Consider the following 25,349-nt stretch of genomic DNA (forward strand, 5'->3'; position numbering starts at 1 on the left):
TTAAATCGAGAGTATTTGTACGAAGTGTTTGAAAATATGGTGTTTGGTGATAAGTGGAGGGAATGTGTTTGTGTCTCCCTAAAACCGTGCATGGCTTAACTAGCGAATAGATCGCTAACCAAAGAACTTCAAATTCGAAAGGGGTGGAATTAAGAAGATAATTTACCTTTGTTTTTATTCATTATCACTATGGACGCAGGGGTGAATGCAAGATTTTACAGTAAGGGTGTCATGTGAAATTTTAGTGGTCTAACAATAGTTATAAAACGTTTGTCGATGCCAGTATGGACACCATAGTAAAACTGCGAGTGTATTGGAGGTCTTCATGTTGCATTATGAGAAATAATAGATTAGTGATCTTGCATATTCCTTTCTAGATGGCACTGTGTTTCTCGGTGATTAGTCGTAAGAAAATTTGATGAGTATTATTCGAGAAATAATGAGAGTAAGTATTATTCAAATTATAATGTGCTTTTAGCTTGCTTTCCGTCTTAATTTAACTTGCATAAAAGTAAGTTACTAGGAATTGTGTTCTTAACTAGCGAAGTTGAAGGGATAGCGGATTTTGTTGGATGTTGCCCGACTAAATTTCCTTTTATGTACCTCTGGTTTGCTAGTGAGTACTATCATATCATATTTTGAAGGGGGAAAGTGAATTATCGGTAAATTTATGTCCAAATTTTTTACCTGTAAAATTCAAGCCTTAACAGTGGGATAGAGAACTATTTTTTATAGTCAATGTTGGAAAGTCCTGGTATTTGCTACATGTCATTTTTTCGAGCGCCAGAAGCAGTAATCAATTACTTGGAGTCCTTATGGTCTAGATGATTTTGGGGAAGTGACTTTGGTGAAAAGAAAATGTCTTGGGTGAGTTGGAAAACTGTGATGACAAGTAAAGATGAATGTAGACTTGAAATCGGTAGATTCAACCTTCTCTTCTTTCAAATGAACATGGTGACTCATGTTGGAACCTAATGCTTTATGAGTTCCTGTCATCAGTGGCAGAGCGAGGATCCAAGTAAAGAAGTGGCCTAATTTTTTTTTTAGGATAACCTAATCTTTTTCCAGGGTACTTGAGTTTTTCTGGTTCGGTTTCGGTTTTAAACCCAAATCTTAATCGAATCCTTAGCTAACCTCGAGTCTTATTATATAAACATGAAGTTGAAGTATATTTTAATATTTGAATCGATGTGGGACTTAAAGTAGATATCAAATAAAGCATGAGCATAACATGTTTGCTTGAATAAGTTTACATGTGTTTAGCGATGTGAGATAGAATAGCTGGAAAATAAAACAAAAGTAAACAAAGAATATGTAAGAAATGTGAATTGATCTCGAGACCTTTGCTTGAATAAGTCAACGTCTTAACCAGCAAACAAACTATTTGTTTGTGTTTATAAGTGGAGGGATGCTTATATATACACTATATCGAATTTTTTTTGAGGGATACGTAAACAAAAATTACACTACCGAAAAAAAATTGAGGGATATCCCGGGCTACCCTGTGATCCCCGTGGATCCGCCCCTGCATGTCATCAAATTATATACGGAAGGGATGAGAAATTTGGGTCCTTTTTGCCTCGAAGACATTCAACCAGCCTGTTATATCTTTCATTTCTATGGAGGGGATGGGAAATTCAGCTCCTTTCTCCTTTCTAAAGGTATGAACATGGAATTTTTTTTTAATCGTTGAATAAAGTTGGTGATGGCCAATTGACTTGATTTTGGAAGGATATTTGGTCTGGTCAATTGCTTCCCGTAAATTTATGTTTTGGAAAATGATAAGACGAACGTTTTATAAGAATATTTTAGTTAGTTATTAAAAAGATTAAATTGAAAATTAATTAGATTGATGGACTCAAAACCTTATATTTTGCTCTGAATTTGTCTTTTTTTGGTGATCGATTTGGACCTCTAGTCTGAGCATATGTCAAGTCGAATTTTCCTTTGTTGAAGACAACATAGAACTCTCATATTAAAATAATCATCTTGTTTGTAACAACAAAGATGAACGTTATTCAAATTTACAATGAAATTTTATTTTTTAAATATTAACTATTTCACCGTCTCCAAAATATTTATTTCTAAACCGTAATTTTATTTTTAAATTTTAAACTCATATCAACATTAAAATATTTATTTCTTAACCGTAATTTTACTTATTATACGTTATGTGTAGTTTGATTAGCATGCAAGATTTAAACGTATTTAAATAATTAAGTTAGAAATGTAAATGTAAGCCGTTCTAGCTCAGTTGGTAGAGCGCGTGGCTTTTAACCACGTGGTCGTGGGTTCGAGTCCCACGGATGGCGAATACTTATTTTTAACCTGATTTTTATATTTTCTAATATACAAACTAGAAAAAGTAAAAAACTATTCCCAAAATCTAACTCTCAAAACATCCCACAAATCAGTGAATTCAAATTTATATTTTGAATGAACAACTATAAAGATAAAAAAAACATAAAAACGAGACATAGAAGTATGTCAATATATATTATTATTTGATCGCTTTATTCGTTTATACTCAAAGTTAGCTCAAATTTTAAAGATGAACAAGACATTGTTTTTGTTATAACGATTACGGTTTAAATTTGGCTTAAATCTTTACCGACTTAAAACATGAAAAATACTATGAAAAATGATTGAGCAAATTTATAATGTGTATGTATGTACACTTAGAAGGACCAATATTTTACCTATTTTAAAAAAGAAAGACCATGGGAAAGAAGTAAAGAATGGAGTTATTGTAATTTTTCAAATAACAAATCTCAAGTGCAAAAAAAATATAATAAACGACTTCTTTCAACTAATTATGCAAAAGCATAACATTTGACGATGTACATATTTGGGCTTCTTGTTGGAAAGAAGGGTTTCCAAAAAACGATGGTATCCTATCCGGATTCCGGGTCAACTTACGTGCATCTCGATTAATCCATGTGCAAACATGAGGCTATGCTTGATAACCTGGAATCACCACAAACAAACATCCATGACCACAAGAAAATGGCAGTGCCATAATTCGAGTTGATGGGTTATATACCACGTCTTCCACGTGCATTACCGGTTAATCACAATCCTTATGCTTTATTTGAGGGTAATGTCATTATATCCCTACAAAGTCTTCACTCATTTTTTTTGAAGTCTAAATGCATAAACTTTATATTTACCGGCTAAAAATGAGCTTTGACTTGTAAATTGTAATAACATGTATCTATTGATGATGTGACTTTATTTTTTAAGTGATAAAAAAAAGTTTCCAACTCACCTAACCCATCGTCCCCATCTGACAAATCTAAGTTATATAAAGATCACTTTCCTCGTAAATTTACACAAGATTCCCCAATAGTGGATATTTAAAGAACACAAGCAATATCTGAAATTCGTAACCTATATTCTCGATTCTAGCTACATCGGTCGTTGTCTTGGAATCGAACCGCCATCTGTAATTGAACCATCGAAACGAAAGATGATATTGCTAGATAATATATGATCTTAAAGAGTCATACTAACAATAACTTGATGTTGATATATTATTTATAAGAATTTTATCATTAATAAATATCTATATTTCTTGTATTTAATTGGAAAATTATCATTTTATGAAAATAATATTTTCTACAAATCGATGAATTGTTGTTTTATGAAAATAATAATAAAAGAGAGTATAACTAGTTATTTATACATGTATGCTTAAATAAGTAGTGTACAATATTTTAGACTAATAGAAGTCTACTAGTTTATTACATATACATTATAATAATAAGATGAAATGTGCAAACAAATTCTCTTTCTTTTTCTTGTAAACCTTCCACCATAAGAGTACGGGTGGATGTTGTATTTTTATTTATTTATTTATTTTTGACACCGTTAGAGTAAGGTGGATGTTGCTTTTTTGACCATCTGTTACACCAAATGTTGCTTACAAGTCATGACTTTCAATTATTGGAAGTATGAGCTTCATTTTATGTGTGTAAGTATATAAAGGAGAGTTGGAACAAAAATTAACTAACAAATTTTTTAGTCTTTTTTTCGTCTTAAAACCGTGAGCATACAAGGCTTCACTCCTCTCCTCCTCCTTGCATTGTGCAGTGAAGATTAGAGCCTTTTAAGTTGTTTCTCCTTAAGACTTATTTGGTATATGTCTTTAAGTCTTAAGAACAACTTAATATACAAGAAGGACTAGCATCCAAATCAAGTTGATGTTTCTATCTAAGGTGGAGTTCTATACACACATTTTTCATCAACTTCCAACCTCACAAGAGGAACCAAAGTTTTCAATGATTGTATTCATCTTTCCATGCTTTACAGAATGACCTTGGTGGGTTAAAATCGTTTTAAGTTTATTCATAATTTTAAAGCTTCTGTTGTCGTTTCTAGTGTTTTTAGAAACTGATTTTTGAATAAAACCCAACCCGCCATCTAAAATCAACATTCAAATACGAACCTTCAAATGTAAAGACTAGTGCTATGTTTGGCGGACTAGCTGAAAAGCTAGCTGTTAGCTGAAAAGCTAGCTGTTAAATAAAAAGCTAGCTGATAGCTGAAAAACTAGCTGATAAAAAATAACGTTTGGTAAAACTAGCTGTAATATATAAAATTACATAAAAGGACATGTAAGAATATGTGTTTATATAATTAATTAAGGGGTGTATTTGGAAAATTTTAAAGAAGCTCCTAAAAAGCTAGTCTAAGTAGCTTTTCAAAAAGCTAGCTTATCAGCTACTTTTTGGCTTACCGAACACGACAACATAAAAAAGCTCGAAAAATAAGCTAGCTTATCAGCTAGCTGTGGCGCGCCAAACATAACCTAGAAAGCAACCATCATCTAATGCTTTTTGATTTGTTCAATTTTCCTTCAATGCAGCTTCTTGTAAATGTAACATTCCTTTATCCCTATCTTGTTTATAGCACTACAGATGCTGAAGATTTAGCGATTCTTAATCACTTTAGAAAAGGGCTAAAGAATCTCTAGATTTTAAAATGACTTGTCAATGGCGACTATCCTTGTGGGCCACCACTTTGGACTAATATATTTTATCTTAAACTACGGTTTTGCGGAATTCGAAGTTCATGTATGAACTTGGCGGTTGTTATGGAAGATCTTAGATGTTTCAACACTATTTGGGACTTGATTTTAAAAGATATATGTTTTGACTCATATATTGTTTATCTATGTACGATTCATCTCTCAAAATGACGGTTACATATATATATTTTTTCACGAATTGTTTTCTTTGATTTTTGTTTGTTTTGCTAGATCTTGGGTGTCAAGGTGGGTAGGAGATAGATGGTGTTGATTCCCGAAAGTGTTGCATGGTCGTAGTTGATGACGGTGCACGGTGGTAGTCAATGGTAATGTTAGGTGGTTTTGTTGAATGTTCTTCAAACCTTCATAATTCTCCCTATCTATATCAATAATAATAATAATAATAATAATAATAATAATAATAATAATAATAATAATTTATGATTTTGACCAAAATTGTAACCAGACTACCACGTATGCCACATAAAGGTTAATACAACCCCATGTGGACATGTTAAGTTGACCGAAATGCCAACTTGACTTCCATGTGATCAATGTTAATGAGTAACCCCTTCGAATGAATTTTAATGATTTTTATTTTAATACATAAAATGGAGTTCACGCCTCTATACACCGAAAAATAACATAAGACACTTTTTAAAACAAAACTAAAGACTGTGTAAAGTTACAAAGACATTATTCCTATTTCTTTCTTAGTTTTACTAATTTAGTATATATATATATATATATATATATATATATATATATATATATATATATATATATATATGTATATATATATATATATATATATATATATATATATATATATATATATATATATATATAACTTTAGAATAACTTATAAATTTTGTCTTTGTGTGCAACGTCCATATTTTTCTACCAATGTACACCCAGATTTATCAAAAATCATTTAAAAGTTTTACAAATAATCTTAGTGTACAATGGCACTCTTGCATACAAGAAGTTATCACAAGGATTGTGCTGGCAACAAGCACAAGATCGAGCCGGACATCACAATAATTCTACGTGCAAAACAGATCATCACAAAAACGTATGCCTCACGGCTTAGTGAATAACAACTACTAAATCATAATCAAATAAATCATAATTCATACAAATAATATAAATCATGTATATTCCACATAAATCATAATTGTCACATACGTAATCATTTCATCAAATGATTCATTTCTTTAGTAATAATCTATCTATCAAATACCTGCCCAATCAATAATCAATATCTTACTCATATTGAATCTCATGCTCAATGACCAATATATCAAATGTGTTATATCTTCCAATCATAATATATATCTATCGGTAAAATATTAATCTATTAATATAATCCAATCTCTCATCTATAATCTATTCCTCAACATTTCCTCAATCTCTAAATCAACAATTAATATTCTAAATAATAATCAATTATATAATAATCATCACAATTATCACAACTATGAATATTAGAGTAGTGTTACTCACATGCTAAAGTGACATGCTTATTCTAGTCTCAATTTTACTCTTCCACTACTTCTGAGCTCGTCACACGGTAACACCAATTATTAAATAATAAGTCCCTCAGAATATGTCCAGACTCACTAATAATTATAATTGGCTTAGCCCATAAGCCCATGGCTAAATCTCTCATATCAGGTATTTCTCAGGCAATAGGGTTATAATCCTTGTCAACCAAAATGATATTAATCATAAAATTTTCTCACTAATCTTACCAACAAGTTTATAACAACTCCATATCACAAATACTTGTAACCCTTACATGGGTCTAACATATCTAATAATAGTCAAATATCATAAATACAATTTATCGGGTAAAAGATACCTCACTGTATCCCATAACTCAACTCTATATCACCCGTACGCCAAAATACTTCAAAACAACTAAAAAAAACGCTCATATTTTTACTCTGGGGGATGCTCACGTCATGAGCATATACCTCTCACGTCGTGAGAAGTGTTTAGACCGGTTTCTGCCACGTGTCCTACTCTTTCGCCATATGTTTTCGTCGATTCATGCTACTCATGTTATGAGGAAACATCCCTCACGCCGTGAGGGTCAATGGTTTGACCGTTGACTTTCTCAATATAGAAACGTACTTTCATCAAATCTTCAAATGATCATAACTTCCTCATTCGGACTTCGTTTTTGATGATCTTTATATCCACAGAATCCTATCAACGAGCTTTATAACATTATTTAAATATATTTTGCTAAATATTATTTCTAAAAATAAAGCAACTCAAGACTTTATCTCATCTACTCGACTCATGATATCTATATTTCGTAAAATAACATCTGTTTTGAAAAACCGGACGTTACATTGTGGTTGGCACCGATATGCTGTTTGGGTATAAATATTTAAAACTTGATATGGTAAGTCCTTATAGTTGTAAAATCCATCAGAGTTGGTTCTTGATACTAACTCCGTTAATTCTCTTCCCTTAAGTGTATGTTAAATGACAAATTTGTCCATGTTTTTTTTGTCATTTTTTAATTTATTCTCCTAATTTATATTTTGATTATTAAATAAAGGGACAACCACTAAACCACCTATCACAAATACCAACATTCCAACACCACTCAATAAATAATCAATAATAAATATCACTTATCCTTTACAAGTTAAAATACCAACTAAAAATTAATTATATGATCAAATACCCAGTAAATGAATATCAATTACAAACCAATAATCATTAACAATAAAAAAACAAAGACACTCTTACTGTTTGTTAATTTCTAGCGGTATTTTTGTGTTTCCATTTTGGTTGCATATCGAGAAAAAAAATTAAGGTAAAAGTGAAAATATAATCAACACTTTGTTAATAAATAATAAAATAAAATTGTCACCTTTAGCAACATCATCATCTTTAAAAATGTCATCCATGTTGTCGTGATCAGCTTTCTTAATTTTCTTACTCAATCTTGGGTGCAAACCAAGGTCTTGGTAAGGATCAAAAATATGCGACTGTTTGTACTAAAATCCGACTCGGATGCTACAATAGATATTTGAATATCCAAAACATCTAATAACATAAAAATATAAACTTTTTAATTAATAAATATTATAAAATTGTATATTTCTCCATCCATGAGACAATTAGGTAACACAATGTATTACTTTTTTCCACCAATCTAGAATATCAAAGTGTTGAACATATGGAGTTGATTTTTGTTCAAATATTATGTTAACTTCATTTTCATTGAAGCAAAGGGGTTCTCTGATTGAACTAGAAGTTGGCTCAAGAAGTCATTATCATCATTAACGTACTCGACTTCGTGACTATCACAGGGATCAAGATGATAGGTTAGACTCGATATTTTATAACTTTTCTTTGTACCCATTAAAGAAGTTTTCAAGCCTTGTTCAAATATTATGTTAACTTCATTTTCATTGAAGCAAAAGGGTTCTCTGATTGAACTAGAAGCTGGCTCAAGAATTCATTATCATCATTAACGTACTCGACTTCGTGACTATCACAGGGATCGAGATGATAGGTTAGACTCGATATTTTCTAACTTTTCTTTGTACCCATTAAAGAAGTTTTCAAGCCTCTTTTAATTATATATATATATATATATATATATATATATATATATATATATATATATATATATATATATATATATATTAAAGACTAAGCCTTTAAATCAATCCCTAAGTTGGAAAGAGGATTATTTTCCATCTCCGTATACTTGATCAACCTCTCAATGGAATTTCGAAGAAATGCGAATCTTCATTCGCATATCCGCTATGATCGCAAAGTACATGTAGCCATTCAATTTTTCTTTATTTCCATAATACTTGCCGTATTTAGTTAACATATCCTTACCCATTAAACAAAATTGTGGTTTATCAAAACACACTCGTATATGTTGGTAAATGTGACATATATCTACAAACAAGCCAATATACCAGTGGTTTTATAGTCGTTGATACTACATCCATTTTGATCTTGAACTTCTCAAGAAAGGTGACCATTCCTCTGTAAGCACGAATATGTTCATGCATGGGGAATACTATGTTTTTTGAAAAGGAAGGATCTATTAAGATAAGAAAGTTTGGTTTTATAAAAGAAATCAACTTTAATGCCTCCTGTTTACCGACCTGCAACTCAGTCAACACATATCCAAATAAGGTGTTTCTGGAGTCTAAAAGTAATAAAAAACATTAAAATACATTATGGAAAAAAATCAGATAGATCAAAATTATAAGGATTTGGTTATGATAGTTTAAACTTAAGTACAAAGTTTGAACAGTGTAGAAACAACAAATCAACTTTGATATCCCATGGTAAGGGGTGTATAATTCTGTCAAAACATATCTAAATAAGGTATTTCCAAAGTCTAAAAGTAAGACAAAATATTGAACTACACTTTGGGAAAAAAACCAGGGCAATCGAAGTTATAACGAATCGGTTATAAAAGTATAAGGTGGAGCAAAAAACACGACACAATGCATAAAAAAATGGAATGGAATAGTTAATTACCTTCAAATTTATACATGCATAAAACTTTTTCAAATCCACCACAATATTTAATAGCTCTTAGAATTCTAACGAGTGGGACAATCCATGCACAAAAATTCCATGGTACCATCTTTTTTCTGCCAGTCTAGTAGATTATGTCATGAGCCACATTTATGAGGTTGGCTCATATCTAATGGTAGTGAGTTAATGGTAGATGCTAATTAACTTACAATCTATCTAAAGGTAATAGAAGACCTACATTCTGTTTAAAGGAAAAAGGAAATAAAAATTAAGATGCAATCCATGTACGTTGCGACAACTGGCAAACTTAGAGTCAAGCCAAGTCAAAAGATGTATTATGTATAAGTAAAACCACATTGTAACTTTATTGCAATGTATCATCTATAGCCATGAGGGAATGCATATATAATCTATATATAAATAGATATATTAAAACCCATGTTGATATAAGTTTAAATAAGTCAACATAAGTCAAAAGGTTAAGTTAAAACCATAAATAATACAACTCCTTTGAGTTTTTGGTTTTAGGAATCTTGGATGCAAGTGGTTTTCGGTTTGTGGAAATTTGATTCAAAAAGGGGTTTTCGGTTTTGGGTTTCCCCTAGGACCGAAATCTATTTTCTTGGGACCACCAAGGCCGAATACTCAAAGCTAGGACCCAAATATCCTTATGTTTGATGCCTAGGCCGAAAACCCTTTTGGGTTTGGTGTAGTTATGGCTGGAATCACCCTAAAAGTGGCCAAGTGGTGCCACTTGATTGAATATTTATCTTCCCAAAGTGATTTAATACACATACCAATGTAAACCTCCTATCACCCTATCTTATTACCTTCCTATATAAGTCACGATTTTGAGAACCATTCAACCCCATTTCTTAGTAAACATATTCACTTCACATTTCTCTCAAAAACCAAACCCCATTCCATTCTCAAGATCAGTTAGCTCCATGAGACTCTTCCTTTGTCTTCAAAGTTGTTATTAGAACTTAAGGTAAAATCATCTAATTTAGTGTTATTACTAATACATTTCATGATAATCCATCTTATTCACACACTAGTATGTGTTAAAACTCTTAGGATTCAATCATTTTTGAGTGCTCGTAACTTGAAGATCGTCACCATCATCTCGTTATCTAACCGCGATCACACTCGAGGTGAGTTCATACCCCTACATTTTCCAAAGTTTTTCTATGTTTTAAGGGGGGGGGGGGGGGATACAAGTGAAACACAAGGAAACTTGTGTTAAAATACAAACCGTTACTTATCTTTTCTTACGTTTTATAAACGGTTTACGTGGAAATGCTAATTACGCGAAACAACGTTACTACCAAATGTATAAACCTTACATACAAAGTTGTTAAAACACAAAGGTTTTCATTTCAACGAATACACTTTAAACTATAATAGGTATAGTTTGTGGAACATTACGCTAGTTTTACCCTTTCTGGATTTAGAAATAATTATATAAAAGTATAATTATTTTCATACTATACAAACACTATGAAAGGGTAATGCTTACATCTACAACAAAAAGGGTTATCATTTTCATTTGACGTAAACCTGTTAATGAATGAAATTGTGAGACATTCGGCTTTACGGTAATTTTAAAAGTACTGCATTAAATTCCTGTAATTATAACCAGAATCTATTGTAAGGAGAGCGTGATACTTGTGTATAGATCTATACGGGACTGACAATCTCACACCTAAAATGTTAGCTACAGTTAGACCGACAGGTCTGGGGTGACAATAGTCATAACATTCCGACGCCTGAAGAACATCATTGCAGGCCAACTGGGTCACTAGCATGGTTATAATAACTCACATGGGGGTATTAACAATACATATGGTTTACGGGGATAACAAACACTTAAATGGTTTTATGTACATATAAAACTACATACACTATTTTAAGTATGGAAAATACTTTTACATTTCGATCGTGGAATATTTAAGACTACAACTCATTTTATTGAAAACATTGGGTTTTCTGAAACAAACACTATAATTTTACGAATAACGACTTACAAACTCGTTTTATGGAAAATATCAGATTTTCTGGAAACAAAAACGATTACTATACACGGAAAGACATACATTTTCTCATATAAACGATTATGAACTTACCAACTTAATTGTTCACACTTTTTCAAAACAACTTGTATTCTCAGGGAATCAGTAATACAGGTAATCACCGGCTTTTGAGGATGGGGCGCTAAGCCGACCGGTTCAAAACTCATTTTTGTCATCATATTGTAATTTATTTGGAAACATGTAACTGTTGCAACATGTAACCTTTTAAATTATATTTATGATGGTTGTGTTTGCTTTCTTTACTATTACTCAACTGTTATTTTACTGTACATGACATCATCCACCCCTGAACGTTTCCCTTCGTTCTGGTTTAGGGGTGTGACAGATTGTTATCAGAGCATTGTTTATACTAAGTATATCAAACCACATAAAGATATAAAAAATATAAATACAATGGGACTAAAACTCTCTGACGTAACATTTTCGTACAAGTATACTTTAAAATATTATAATATTTTTGTTAAAGTATAAGTACAAACATACTTAGTAGTCTAGTGTCATAAACAATAACCAAACAAAAAATATTAAGATAAGTTGAACACTACGAGTAGGTCTCGAGGTATGTAATCAGATATGAGATGAATATAGTTTGATCAACTATATTTATCCAAGATATGACCAACATATTCCGGGGAGTGGTAGTGAACAACAAGTCTAAAACTTACCAAAGAAACTCTAGAACCAAACATAAAAGTTTAAAATACTATAGGAGTATTTTATGATACTATAAGAATCGTAACAACAATATTTGAGCCTCGATATTTACTAAAACTAGTAATCGTTAGGAACCTTATCACAAAAATAAATCAAATCCTTCACATAAAAAAAATAAAAGACCCTTACTGGTAGGTCTAAACTTGCAGCGTGTATACGCTAAAGGTTATATATGATTAAGATTCTATAGACTTAGGATATGTGATTCCGCTTTAAATCATGTTCCTTGTCTGGTTGTGGGTTTAGAGTGGGTCTACTTATCCGACTGTCTATTCGATCTTGATTATATACAACGTGTATACACTAGGTAATTATAGAAGGACCCGGTATGGGCCACAATTTTATTGAAAATTATTTCCATTAAAAAATTATTTTTTTCCCTAAAAAGTACTACATAATTATACACTTAAAATTTTCATATATTTCTCATATCCCTATTCTTGCACAGACGCAATTGCAGGATTTCACATAACAGGAGACCCCTATTTCCCTCACCAAAGGAATGCTGGTTGGATCGTAGAGGATCCCGAAGAGGATCCTGAGGAAATGATGGAAGAAGACCCCGAATACAATTCTGAGAAAGAAAACGATTCGGAGGAAGAAGACGAGGAAGAGGATCGGGAAGACACCGACTCGAAACCAGAGGTCTACAATCCGCCTCCTGTCCCCGCTCTCAGACGGAACTTTTAGGGCCTGACGCCTCGATGGGCGGTGGACATTAAGAGATGGAGCCAAGAACTGGGCCAACGCCCACCCTACGATATGGAACAAAGCTTCTATAATCTCGACAGAGTAGGCTCAGCAGATAAGGCTCTTCCTGTCATAGTCCGTCGCATCGCTCGTCATGGTGAGCAAGCAAGAGCATTTGTCAACCACCTCATGGAAGTTGAAGCACTGAGATCACCATAGTTCGCCTTCGTCGCCTGGACGAAGAACATGATCAGACCAGGAACCACACCGAGGCTCTTAAGGAGGAAGTTACCACAATTCGAGCTGAGGTTAAAGAGTTTCAGGAACGTCAAGCTGCATTAGAAGAATGGGTGATAGCGGCAGAACGTCAAGTGACAGAAGCCAGAGCGGAGACTAGGGCAATGTAGACTTTTATATCTTCATTTTATGGCCCTTAGAGCAGCACCCGCGGTGAGTAGTGCTTACACTACTCACATTTTGATATAGAATAAGTATACGAGTAAACGTTGGTGCTACTCTTTTCTATATATATAGATTCGACCCTGCGATTAAGTAACTACACTATTCGAGGGTTCGTGGTGCTGTCAAAACTTTCCCTTACATTGATGTAATGTAGACCTACATCAAGGCCAAATTTTCCAAACACTATGTACTAAAATTATATCAATGAAATTGACATGCATTTTATTTCATTGGGAATGTCATCACAAGTTTCAAAACCTTGTTTGTACAAATTTGATACTCATGGTAAATCTATGATTACTTAGTGTATACGTTAAAGTTATATGTAATTAAGATCCCATCAACTTAGAAATGGTGGGTCCGCTTTAGGTCCCGTTCCTTGTTTGGTTGTGGACTTAGGACAGACCCATTAGAATTGATGGTCTATTTGATATTAATTATATACAACTTCTATACACCAAGTGATTTTAGAAGGACCTTATATGGATCAAGTTACAAAATTTCATTGGGGGCATTACTATTTAAATTCATAAGTTGATGTTACATAAACTTCTATTATGAATTTATTACAAAATACTTTTAAGTTGGAACATAATGCGTGTAGAAACTAATATAGTTAGTTCAATAACACCCGATTCATAACCGCTACTAAAGAATTACCATATGTTCATCTTTAAACTCTATGGCAGAAAAATGCCACCTCGCAAATCTAACAGGCGTTTCAACAACACCATGACAACACCACCACCACAATTCGACCCTGTCGTTTTCCAGGTTGTGGTAACAGTCGCAGTGGCTGCTGCCATGTCACAAATCAGCACCAATGGTACTAGTGGGGCAGGAAATGGTACTACAAATTTTAACCAAGGAGATAGTTAGGAACGTACAAGGGAATGTTCCTACAAATACTTCACTAATGGCAAACCCAAACCCTTCAATAGAAGCAGAGGTGTCATCGCTTTAATGCAATGGTTCGAGAAGACTGAATCAGTCTCTTAAATTTGTGTGTGCCCCGAAGCAAGCAAAGTCAAATTTGCAGCTTGCACTTTCTTGACAAGGCCCTTACATGGTGGAACGAACATGTCAATTCACTAACCCTCCCAGTGGCTAATTCGATGAGTTTGGAAGACTTGGAGATTTTAATGTTGGGAGAGTATTGCCCAAGGGGCGATGTGCAAAAACTAGAAGAGGAGCTGTGAAACCTCAAAATGACAGGCTCTGACATTGCATCCTATACTGCTAGATTCAATGATCTAGCGGTATTGTGTCCCGGGATGGTCACCCTGGAAAGTAAAAAGGTGGAGAGATATATCTGGGGACTATCTCCCCAGATTCAAGGGAACGTGATAGCTTCAAACCCGATTACTTTCGACAGTGCCAAACGCTTGGCCCAGAAACTCATCGATCACGGAGTTCGCCAAGGCATAATGGCCCCAGTCCCGAGCAAACAAAAGGGAGAAACAATAAAAGAAAGTTTTGGAACGACAGGAAGGACCAACCAGCATAATACCCCGCTAAGAAAAAACAAATTGTTGCTGTTCATGCTGCCACTACCCTGCCGCTCCAATGCCATTGAGACAATATGTCGGGAACTTACCAAAATGTAACAAGTGCAACTTTCACCAAAACGATGCTTGTCGGGAAATGCACTGTAATAATTGAAACAAAAGGATGCATACAGCCCGTTTCCGTAAGGCACCAGCCCAACAAAACACCCAGGCCGCCAATGCTGGGGTAAGCCGAGCCTGCTACGGCTGTAGGGAGACCGGGAATTTCAAAAGAGAGTACCCAAAAGCAAGAAAAACTAATATCGGCGGTGTGGGAAGAGTTCTAGCCATAAGACATGAGGAAGCAGTTGAAGACCCATGGTGGTGACCAGTACATTTCTCCTCAATAACTCATGTACATGCATACTTTTCGATAGTGGAGTGGAGATGAGTTTCGTAAGCCATAAATTTAAACACATACTCAATCAAAAATCACAAACACTCAACAAAATGTTCACATTATAAATGTAAAATGGTAAAACAGAAAGCACTAAGGATATGTATGTAGGATGCACTTTAGCACTAAACGGACAATCCTTCTAAATCGATCTACTACCAATCACTATAAGAAGCTTCGATGTCATTATTGGCATGGAATGGTTAAGTCTTTACCGCGCCGATATAATGTGTTACGAAAAGGCCGTTCGCCTTAACTTTCCAAGTAATGAAACCCTCGTCATTTATGGCGACAAACCCGACACAAATCTACAGATTATCTCCTTCGTCAAAGCCCAAAAGTATCTACGCAAGGAATGTCACACCTTTCTAGCTCACGTGGTAGATAAGAAACAAGAAGTAAAAGACATCAAAGACATTCCGAAGGTCTGTAATTTCCTTGACGTATTCCCAGAAGATCTTCTAGGAGTACCACCTACGCGACAAGTCAAATTATGAATCGACTTAATTCCTGGAGCCACCCCCGTAGCCAAATCTCCATACCGTCTAGCACCGGGAGAAATGTAGGAGTTATCCAACCAGCTGAACGAACTTCTAACCAAAGGATTCATTAGACCAAACTTCTCACCTTGGGGAGCACCAATCCTGTTTATGAAGAAGAATGATGGATCATTCTGAATGTGCATCGACTACCGGGAGCTGAATAAAATTACTATCAAGAACTGATACCCTTTACCTCAAATTGACGACCTGTTCGACCAACTTTAGGGAGCAAGCTATTTTTCAAAAATCGATATGAGGTCAGGATACCACTAACTACGAGTCCAGGAAGAAGATATTCCAAAAACTGCATTCAGAACTCGTTATGGTCACTACGAGTTTGTAGTGATGCCATTCGGATTAACAAAAGCACCCACGGTGTTCATGGATTTAATGAATCACATATGCCGACCTTACTTAGAAAAGTTCATGATTGTATTCATCGACGGAATTATGATCTATTCATGAAGTAAAGAAGAACATTGTCAACACCTACGACAAGTTTTTGAGACATTAAGGACAGAGAAGTTATATGCGAAGTTCTCGAAATGTGAGTTCTGGATAAGGAAAGTGGAATTCCTCGGTCACATGGTCAGCAAGGAAGGAATACATGTGGATCCCTCCAGGATCAAGGCAATTGAAAACTGGGCAGCACCAAGAATGCCTACCGAAATCCGTCAATTCTTAGGCCTCGCTGGCTAGTACCGAAGGTTCACACAAAACTTATCCAAGATTGCTAAACCACTCACTACCTTTACTCAAAAGGAGTGACTTTCATCTGGGGGGATAGACAAGAGGCTGCTTTCCAAACACCAAAACAAGCTCTATGCAGTGCTCCGATCTTGTCCCTTCCAGAAGGAACGAAAGATTTTGTGGTTTATTGCGATGCATCGAACCAAGGTCTTGGGTGTGTGCTCATGAAACGAGGAAAGGTCATTGCCTACGCCTCGAGGCAGCTAAAAATTCACGAGGTCAACTCTACAACACATGACCTCGAATTGGGAGCAGTAGTATTTGCCCTGAAAATCCGGAGGCACTACCTTTACGACACCAAATGCACCATCTTCACAGACCATAAAAGTCTCCAACACATCCTCAAACAAAAATAGCTCAACATGTGGAAAAGACGATGGGTAGAACTACTAAATGACTATGAATGTGAAATTCGTTACCATCCCAGAAAATCCAATGTGGTAGTAGACACGCTCAACCCAAAGGAATACTCGGGCCGCCGAGTAAAATCATTAACCATGACTATCCATTCACACTTATCCACGCAGATCAAAGAGTCTCAGCTGGAAGCCTTGAAGCCCGAAAATGTTGCAGGTGAATCATTAATAGGGATGGATAAAAATCTAGAAGTCAAGAGTGCCGGAGTTCGTTATTTCATGAATCAGATCTGGACGCTGAAGTTCGGTGGATTCAAAGATGTTATCATGAACGAGACTCACAAGACTCGATACTCCATTCACCCTGTTTCGGACAAGATGTACCTGAACCTCAAGAAACTTTATTGGTGGTCGAACATGAAAGCCGAAATCACTACCTACATGGGCAAGTGCCTAACTTGTGTCAAGGTCAAGGTAGAATACCAAAAGCCCTCGGGTTTGCTGCAACAACTAGAAATACCCAAGTGGAAGTGGGAACAGATAACCATGGACTTCATAACCAAGTTACCCAAGACAACGGGTGGACTTGACACCATCTGGGTGATCGTTGATAGGTTGACCAAATCTGCACACTTCCTACCAATAAAAGAGACGGACAAGATGGAGAAGCTGACCAGAACATACATTAAAGAGATTGTGCAACTACATGGAGTACCAACATCCATTATCTCCGACTGGGATAGTAGATTCACCTCATGATTCTGGCAGTCACTATAAAAATCAATGGGAACTAGGTTGGACATGAGTACGGCCTACCACCTACATACCGATGGGCAGAGTGAAAGAAATATCCAAACATTGGAAGACATGCTAAGAGCTTGTATTATAGACTTTGGTAAAGCTTGGGATAACCATTTACCTCTTTTTGAATTCTCATACAATAATAACTATCACTCTAGCATCAAAGTTGCTCCATTTGAAGCCCTCTACGGCCGCAAGTGCAGATCAACTTGGTGCTGGGCTGAAGTGGGTGATACGCAACTAGCAAAGGGTCAAGTTCCTGACAACACTCTCACCGGCCCTGAGATCATAAGAAAGACAACCGTGAAGATCGTCCAAATTCGAGAAAGACTGAAAGCATCCCAAGATCGACAAAAGAGCTATGCAGATAAGCGACACAAACCCTTGGAATTCCAAGTTGGTGACCACGTACTATTAAAGGTCTAACCCTGGAAGGGAATGATAGGCTTTGGGAAGTGTTGGAAGCTAATACCAAGGTATATAGGACCATTTGAGATCCTTGCAAGGATTGATCCGGTGGCTTATAAACTTCTACTACCACAAGAACTTAGTAACGTACACCCCACCTTCCACGTGTCCAATCTAAAGAACTGTTTGTCCAACGAGACTCTTGTTATCCCACTCAATGAAATCGAGATAAATGAGAGCCTCAACTTCATCGAAGAGCCAGTGGAAATCATGGATAGATAAATCAAGAAAACAAAGCAAAGCCATATACCAATAGTAAAAGTCCGCTAGAACGCCAAACGAGGACCTGAATTCACATGGGAACGAGAAGACCAAATAAAACAAAATTACCCACATATTTTCCCCAGCGATTGAAGTCCCACTCAAATTCAAATTTCGGGATGAAATTCCCTCTAACGGGGGGATGATGTGACAACTGGCAAACTTAGAGTCAAGCCAAGTCAACAGATGTATTATGTATAAGTAACACCACATTGTAACTTTATTGCATTGCATCATCTATAACCATGAGGGAATGCTTATATAATCTATATATAAATAGATATATTGAAACCCATGTTGCTATAAGTTTAAATAAGTCAACATAAGCCAAAAGGTTAAGTTAAAACCATAAATATTACACCTCTTTTGAGTTTTCGGTTTTAGAAATATTGGATGTAAGTGGTTTTCGGTTTGTGGAATCTTGATTCAAAAAGGAGTTTTCGGTTTTGGGTTTCCCTAAGGACCGAAATCTCTTTGCTTGGGACCACCAAGGCCGAAAACTCAAAGCTAGGACCCAAATCTCCTTATGTTTGCTGCCTAGGCCGAAAACCCTTTTGGTTTTGGTGTAGTTATGGCCGAAATCAATCTAAAAGTTGCCAAGTGGTGCCACTTGATTGAATATTTATCTTCCCAAAGTGATTTAATACACATACCAATGTAAACCTCCCATCACCTTATCTTATTACCTTCCTATATAAGTCACGATTTTGAGAACCATTCAACCCCATTTCTTAGTAAACATATTCATTACACATTTCTCTCAAAAACCAAACCTCATTTCATTCTCAAGATCAATTAGCTCCAGGAGACTCTTCCTTTGTCTTCAAAGTTATTATTAGAACTTAAGGTAAGATCATCTAATTTAGTGTTATTACTAATACATTTCATGATAATCCATCTTATTCACACACTAGTATGTGTTAAAACTCTTAGGATTCAATCATTTTCGAGTGCTTGTAACTTGAAGATCGTCACCATCATCTCGTTATCTAACCGCGATCACACTCGAGTTGAGTTCATACCCTCACATTTTCCAAAGTTTTTCTATGTTTTAGGGGGGGGGGGAGGGTATACAAGTGAAACACAAGGAAACTTGTGTTAAAATACAAACCGTTACTTATCTTTTCTTACGTTTTATAAATGTTTTACGTGGAAATGCTAATTACGCGAGACAACGTTACTACCAAACATATAAACTTTACATACAAAGTTGTTAAAACACAAAGGTTTTCATTTCATCGAATACATTTTAAACTATAATAGGTATAGTTTATGGAACATTATGCTATTTTTACCCTTTCAAGATTTAGAAATAATTATATAAAAGTATAATTATTTTCATACTATAAAACACTATGAAAGGGTAATGCTTACATCTATAACAAAAAGGGTTATCATTTTCATTTGACGTAAACCAGTTAATGAATGAAACTGTGAGACATTCGACTTCACAGTACTTGTAAAAGTACTGCATTAAAGTCATGTAATTATAACCAGAATTTCTTATAGGGAGAGCGTGATACTTGTGTATAGATCTATACAGGACTGACAATCCCGCACCTAAACTATTAGCTACAGTTAGACCGGCAGGTCTGGGGTGACAAATGTCTTAACATTCTGACACCTGAATAATGTCGTTGCGTGCCAAATGGGTCACTAGCTTGGTTATAACAACTCACATGGGGTATTTACAATACATATGGTTTACTTGGCTAATAAACACTTAAATGGTTTTATGTGCATATAAAACTACATACACTATTTTAAGTATGGAAAATACTTTTACATTTCGGTCTTGGAACATTTAAGACTACAACTCATTTGATTAAAAACATTAGGTTTTATGAAATAAACACTATCATTCTACGAACAACAACTTACAAACTTGTTTTATGGAAAATATCAGATTTTCTGGAAACAAGCACGATTAATTTACTTGGAAAGGCATACATTTTCTCATACAAACACTTATGAACTCACTAACTTAATTGTTGACACTTTTTCAAAACAACTTGTATTCTCATGGAATTAGTAATAGAAGTAATCACCAGCTTTTGAGGACGGGGCGCTAAGTCGGCCGGTTCAAAACTCATTTTTGTCATCATTTTTTAATTTATTTGGAAACATGTAACTCATGCAACAATGTAACCTTTTAAATTATATTTATGATGGTTGTGTTTGTTTTCTTTACTATTACTCAACTGTTATGATACTGTACATGATGTCATCCGCCCCCGAACATTTCCGTCGTTCTGGTTTGAGGGTGTGACAGATTGGTATCAGAGCATTGTTTATAGTGAACTAAGTATATGAAGCCACGTAAAGATATACAAACTATAAATACAATGGGACTAAAACTCTCTGACGTGACATTTTCGTACAAGTATACTTTAAAATATTTTGATATTTTTATAAAAGTATAAGTACAATCATACTTAGTAGTCTAGCGTCATAAACAGTAACCAAACAAAAAGTATTAAGATAAGTTGAATAGTACGAGTAGGTCTCGGGGTATGTAATCAGATCGGGGATGAATATAGCCTAATCAACTATATTTATCTAGGATATGACCAACATATGCCGAGGAGTGGTCGTAGTGAGCAACAAGTCTAATACTTACCAAGGTATAACATTTGTGACAACCGTCAATTTTCGGTCAAGTCAAAGTCAAATAAAGTCGACATGTCAAACCGGTCAACTCAACTAACCCTTGTATACTAGGGTTTACGTTATGTAATTACTGTACAACTTGCTATTTTAATAAGAAATCATCACTCGGAAAGTTCGTATGTTTAGATTTCTTTAACCTTAATTGGGGTAAGTGATGTACCAAAATGATAAAACACTAGTGCATACCCATCGGGGGTGTGTAAGATCCTTAAACATGGCTTAACGGGGTTTACGGACCTTGCGTTGCGAAGCCAAACCCTTAAAAAGGTCATAAACAAAGCCTCTCCCAATCTCTTTCACTCTATCTCTCTTTATTAAAAATCTCTCCTAAATCTCTTCCAAATCTCTCTCAAAAGTTCCTTTAACTTTTTGTAAGCATTTGGGTCATCCCGACCCTTAACCGGGTCAAAAACCACTTAAAACAGGGTTAAAATGGGTAAAATAGCCTTAAGGAACCGAAACCTTCTTTTAAGGGGTGAACCCTCTTAAGAATAGAAGTCCCCTATAGGGACCGAACCTGCTCAGAACCGAGACTCCACAGGACCGAACCCGAAGCTGCTTGGAAACCGAACCCGAACCTCCCCCTCCGCCTTCGCTCCATTTCGGTCTATTTCGCTTCATGCACCTTCGGTTCATTTCGCTTCCGGACCACCTTCGGTTCTATCCTCACAACCGAACTTCGGTCCCAACCTCTAAGGGCCGAACCCTCGCACCTTCGGTCCCTATGCGAGCAGCTTCGTTGTAAAGCCTTTTCTTCCCAATTTTCGACTAGTTTTGCGTTTTAAGCCCATTTTTGATTATTTTAACGCGAGATTTTCACTGAAAATTATATTTAAACATATAAAACCCCATATTTCATGATTTTATCATGTTTTGGGTATAATCCTTATCCAAGATTAGTGGGTAGGATATTTTAGGTAGAGTGTTGACTTTGCCTTAGTGTATGACACAAGCAACCACCCCATACCCACTATATGACCAGTCCTTGTCCTTCCACCATACTTGGTCATTTCATAGTCCTTTTCCCACCTTTTTCCAGCCACACCTTTGGTCAAAGGCTGGAAAAACTCTTATCTCTCCTCTCATTCCTCTCATTTCTCTCATTCTCCACCAAAGAACAAAGTCCATTCTCTATCACTTCTCTCTCTAAACTTCGAGATTTCAAGGCTGATTTTCAAGTTCTTCATCTACTTTTGGTAAGTAATATTATCCTTCATATGATTATTCCACCTCTTTCTACTCAAATCATAGGTTGCTTACACAAACTTCATCATATTTGTGTTAGTTCTTCGAATCTTCATGCAATCTTCTAAGTGTTCTTGAGTTGAACACTACCTTTCTTCAGCATCCACCCACTAAAATCACACAAGGTGAGTTCATACCCCTAACTTTTCATGTTTTTCTTAAGTTTTATGGGGGGGGGGGGGGGGGGAATACAAGTTAAAAACACCAAGAACACAACTAAACTCTTCCAACAGCTTTCCTACTAAAAGTTTAACTCCATTCAAGGACTGTTTTGGTCAACTTAAACATTTTAGTTTTCAAAACTGTATTAGGTGCAAATAGTTCAGGTTCATACCTTTAAAATGACTACTTGCACATCTCCATACGGTTTTCTACAATTTATGGTGATATTTACAAAACTGTCTATCATTTCAAGAACAATTCCGGACCAGTCTGGGAATATGGACATTCTTACACAAGTTAAAGGTATTTAAAAATCATAATAAAAATTAGGAAAAAACTAGAAACATTTTCCAAACTCTTAGAATTTACGGATTCTGATTTTGACTTCAAATGATGTTTCTATGATTTTTGTAAGAACAAGAACAAAAAGGTTAAAAGTAGAAAAGGCTTAACACATTCATTTACACCTTGTAGCTTGCTGAGCAAGGTGTGTGTTATTATATATACACATGTTGTTGATTGTACTTATTATTTACCCTAGTTTAAAGGTACAAATCATATGTAAGGGGTTACTACCACTACAAATAATATTAATAAATTATAACATGTATAGTTAAGCCTATTATACACCACAAGTTGATATGCTAAACACTAATAGGTATAGTTAGGCGCATATGCATTACAAATACTATGATAAAATATAATAGGTATAGTTTATGTTTCATTTACATTACATACTCACTACAAAAAGGATTTTTCATTTCATACGAACATATTTGATAAACTATAATATGCATAGTTCATGTTCACTACCACTACCACTATTTGATGAACTATGATATGTATAGTTTATGTTCACTACCACCACCACTATTTGATAAACTATAATATGCATAATTCATGTTCACTACCACTACCACTATTTGATGAACTATGATATGTATAGTTTATGTTCACTACCACTACCACTATTTGATAAACTATACATATCATAGTTCATAGTGGTAGTGAACATGAACTATGCATATTATAGTTTATCAAATAGTGGTAGTGGTAGTGAACATAAACTATACATATCATAGTTCATCAAATAGTGGTAGTGGTAGTGAACATAAACTATGCATATTACAGTTTATGTTCACTACCACTACCAGTATTTGATAAACTATAATATGCATAGTTCATGTTCACTACCACTATGAACTATGATATGTATAACTTATGTTCACTACCAGTACCACTACTTGATGAACTATGATAGGCATAGTCTCGGTCTTTGGTTTTTAAGACTACATTCCATCTAGAATTCTTAGTTTTCAACCATAATTACTAAGTGTATATGCTAGAGTTATATAGAATTTAGTTGTGATCGACTTAGAATTGATGGGTCCGCTTTATTTCCTGTTCCTTGTTTGGTTGTGGGCCTAGGGCAGACCCATTACATTCGACGGACCATTTAACTTAAATTTTATATAACTTATATACACTTAGAAATTATAGAAGGAAACTATAGGAAATTCTAGGATGCACTATTTTATAATATAGAAACTTACAAATTCACTCTTTAAGGAAAATATCGGATTTTCTGGGATAACTTTATCGCTTTTACAAGGAAAACAATTTCTTTTCAAAATAAAACTCTTATGAACTCACCAACTTAATTGTTGATACTCTTTCAAAACTACTTGTATTCTCAGGAAATCAATAAATAGGAAATCAAGTGCTTTAGAGGATGGGACGTTAAGGCGTCAAACATTTCATTTTTTTGTCAACATAGTGTAATTGTTTTTGAAACATGTAAACTTATACTATGGTGTAACCTTTTTAATTATATTTATGTTGGTTGTGTTTACTTTGATCACTATTGCAATTGTTGTCATGATACTATAGATGAAGTCCTCCACCCCCGAACGTTTCCGCCATCCTTGGTTTGGGGGTGTGACAACATTCATCAGTATAAATACACAAGGTATAACATAATTACATAAGGACCCCTAGAACTATACAATGAGTATAAAACCTACACCAAACAATGAAATAAGTAATACAAATTAACACTCCCCCTCAGTTTGAGTTGGGGTTTCCCTAATGTTTAAACTTTTCAGAAAATCCAAAAAAAAACTGTGTAGGAAGTCATTCAATAAAAATGTCAACAAACTGATGTGCCGAAGGAACATGCAGCACAATTTAGACCTGACAATTCGAGAAACAAATACACAAATCAGTGAGAAACACGACACAACATGAATACATCTTGAAAATTAAGATAAAGCTTATTTCTCATCGTGTAATCGTATCATGTCAAATTCAGGGATAACATGTTTTCATGACACAAATACACAAATTTCCAGGTCTACAACACATGGACTTGGCCAATGGTGACATGTTCCCTAACAAAATATACATCTATTTCCAAATGTTTGGTTCTTTGGTATTAAACTGGGTTAGAAACTAGGTACATGACACTCACATTATCACAAAACACTGCCGTAGAACGAGCTAAAGGGAAAGAAAGTTCCAAAAGAAGATTTCACAACCAAGCAGTTTCGGAAACTTCATTAGCGATCCCATATACTCAACTTCAACTGTAGACTGAAAGACGACGTGTTGACGTTTGGATGACCATGAA

General features: G+C 34.9%; 1 non-coding gene across 1 annotated transcript; it reads left to right on the top strand.

The window, feature by feature from the left end:
* Positions 1-2,239: 2,239 nt before the first annotated feature.
* Positions 2,240-2,312, top strand: TRNAK-UUU (transfer RNA lysine (anticodon UUU)). Its single transcript has one exon. It is a non-coding gene; the product is annotated as a tRNA-Lys (tRNA).
* Positions 2,313-25,349: the final 23,037 nt, after the last annotated feature.

Source organism: Lactuca sativa, chromosome 4, assembly GCF_002870075.4.
Source record: "Lactuca sativa cultivar Salinas chromosome 4, Lsat_Salinas_v11, whole genome shotgun sequence".
Classification (NCBI taxonomy): Eukaryota; Viridiplantae; Streptophyta; class Magnoliopsida; order Asterales; family Asteraceae; genus Lactuca; species Lactuca sativa.